The sequence below is a fragment of the Lacerta agilis genome, chromosome 15, assembly GCF_009819535.1.
Source record: "Lacerta agilis isolate rLacAgi1 chromosome 15, rLacAgi1.pri, whole genome shotgun sequence".
Taxonomy (NCBI): Eukaryota; Metazoa; Chordata; class Lepidosauria; order Squamata; family Lacertidae; genus Lacerta; species Lacerta agilis.
Genome location: NC_046326.1, coordinates 23,773,641 through 23,776,848, shown reverse-complemented (window position 1 = coordinate 23,776,848; position 3,208 = coordinate 23,773,641).

The window sequence follows — 3,208 nt, the reverse complement described above, 5'->3', positions numbered from 1 at the left end:
GTCAAGGTACATTTCCCCCAAAGCTGGCCAAGTTATTTGTGGCACCCCAGACAGAAAATCCCTGAAGTGCCTCCGCATGGGAGTAAATAGCTAACAACATGCTGCCCTTACATGTCACCCCAAACCAGCTGCCTGACTTTGCATAAGAGTAGGAGGCCCTCATCACCCCATGCAACAAGGTCTGGCCTATTGATGGATTCTTCTACATGGTGCTTGAAGGCTGCTTGCTCAGAACCATCCTCCTACTACCGTATGCTTGGCTCCTGGCCCAGGAGATTTATTTTGGACTGCAGCCTAGGTGATTCCTTTGGGCGTCCTGCAGAGCAGACTCTTGGGCTGAGAAGGGGGCTCTGATTTCAGTTTCATTTCTCTGTGTATGGCAAGCTAGAGGAACAAAAACAGTCTTGGTTCTCTAGAGGTGGCATCTCTAACCTGCAGTTGCTTTGAACTTCAACTCCTATCAGTCCCAGCCAGAGTTGACAGACAGTGGTTTTTTGGACAGAGACCTTTCCTAGGCCTACCTGGAGATGCCAGGATTGGAACCTGGGACCTTCTGAATGCAAGACATGGGGAAAGACCACTGAGTTGTGGCCCCCTTCTCTGCCCTCCCCACCAACACTCTAAAGTGGTACGTCCTTCCTACTACTGCAAGATTCCACAACCTCATTCTCCTGCACAAATAGCCTGGGGCTTATTAGAAACACAGAGAAAAGCCCGAGTAAAACGGGTGCTCAGCACTTACTCAGACATCTCCTGAGGACTTGGCAAGCACAGATTCAATCATCTTTGCCAATGACTGCAGCCGGACCAGAGCAGTGGGTGTGTGGGTCACAGTGGCCTTGGAGGCACAGAATAGGCAAGCCGCAATAGTGGGTGGGTGCCTGGCAGCAGTTCCAGAAAATGGGGGCAAGGTACTTTTTTGCTGAGATATTCAATGCACAGAGTTGGCCTACTCTGCTTTCGTTCTTCTTCCAAGTGTGCTGCGAGAGAAAAGGAGAAGACTCCTAGATGGAGCATTGGAAACTGGCCTATAAGGGGGTGTGCTGTACTCCAGAGAAAGGGGCACATCAAAAGAAGGGTGCTCCGTATCTTCCTTGGGCAGCTTTCTGGGGGTCTTAGGCAGAGAGAGTTGGGGAGTCTCGGTTGAGAAAGTTGGGGATGCTGAGCTTGGAGAAGATTAAGAGTTGATACGGTATGATAGCTGTCTTCAAATATCTGAAGGGCTGTCACACTGAAGATGGGGGGAAACTTGTTTTCTGTTGCTCCAGAGGGTAGGGACTCAAACCAATGGATTTAAATGACAAGAAAGGAGATTAAACGTTAGGGCTAAACATCAGGAAGAACATTCTGGCGATCAGGGCCGGCGCGTCCATTTAGGCGAACTAGGCAATTGCCTAGGGCGCCAAAATGGAGGGGGCGCTGGCCAGACTTGGGTGGGATGGGCTACGGCTAGCAGCAGCTTCTCCGCTGTAGCGGAGAGGTGCTGCTTGCCCCCTACACCACCACCCCGGCTCCTGCTAAAGCAGGCTTTGGCGGGCGGCGGGACGGGCGAGCAGCAGCTTCTCCGCTACAGCGGAGAAACTGCTGCTTGCCTTTCCACCACCCCCACCTCCCGCTAAAGCAGGCTTTGGCGGGGGGCGCCAGAAGGTGGTTCGCCTAGGGCGCAAGAAGCCCTAGTGACGGTCCTGCTGATGATAAGAGCTGTTTGACAGTAGAACAGACTATCTTGGAAGGTGGTAGGCTCTCTTTAACTGGGTATTTTAAGACAGAGGGTGGATGGGCACTTGTCAGGGATTCTTCAGCTGTGATTCCTGCATTGCAAGGGGTTGGACTAGATGACCCTTAGGGTCCCTTCCAACTCTGCAATTATATGATTATGTGATCCAGAGATCTGTCTTGTCCATGCCTGGCTTAAAAACAAAGAACTAGAGGAAGGGAGAGCACGGACTCTGAAGCTGCCTATCAACAGCAGACCGAGCAGGTCTCCATGCCAAAGGCTCCCCCACTATGGTGAGATAGATTGTGTTTCTAGTTAAATTATAGTAATTATTTCTGTGTTTTGCATCTACAGGTATAAATTAACATTTGCAAATGCTACACAAATCTGTGTCCTCTTTTCTAACTATGCGCTTCTTCTCTTTTTGGATAGGTGTAAAGTGGCTTCCTTGTTCCTGACATGCCGCCAAAGTAGCTTGCAGCATCAGAGAGAGAGAGAGAGAGATGTGAAATTATAATCATAAAATTGAATTTAAAATACAAAACAAAAATATTATCTAGAGGTCAAAACTTCCCACAAACAGCAAAATCCCCAAAGTCAGACAGAAATGGTTGGCTTTGTAGCAAGGGAAGCTGTGGCCCTCAGGATGTTGCGGTACTCAAGGGCGAATCAGCCCCAGCCAGCCTGACCAATGTCTAGATGTCTAGAGAACTGCAGGCTCCCCACTCACCCTCGCCGCCTTCCAGAAGGCAAGCGAAGAGCAATAATTCTTCTGTTTCAGTAGGAAGCAGTTCTGCAGACTCGGAGCCACAGCTGTCAAGACCCTGCTTCCCCCAGTGGAAGATGTTTGCACAATTAGAAGCAAGGCATGATTTGATGCACAAAGATGAGGAGAATTGATATATGGAGAGACAGCCTGCCTCTAGGCTATTATCACATTGTATCTTATCTCATCCTATAAAGGTGGCCTATTGGTGGGAACTTATGAATTTATCTCCGATTGCAACTCCAGAGTGCCCTCTTTGGCCCAAGGCCTGCAGGAGTTCTGCTTGGCTCCTGGCCCAGGAGATTTATTTTGGACTGCAGCCTAGGTGATTCCTTTGGGCGTCCTGCAGAGCAGACTCTTGGGCTGAGAAGGGGGCTCTGATTTCGGTTTCATTTCTCTATGTATGGCAAGCTAGAGGAACAAAAACAGTCTTGGTTCTCTAGAGGTGGCATCTCTAACCTGCAGTTGCTTTGAACTTCAACTCTTATCAGTCCCAGCCAGAGTTGACAGCCAGTGGTTTTTTGGACGGAGACCTTTCCTAGGCCTACCTGGAGATACCAGGATTGGAACCTGGGACCTTCTGAATGCAAGACATTGGGAAAGACCACTGAGTTGTGGCCCCCTTCTCTGCCCTCCCCACCAACACTCTAAAGTGGTACGTCCTTCCTACCACTGCAAGATTCCACCACCTCATTCTCCTGCATAAATAGCCCGGGGCTTATTAG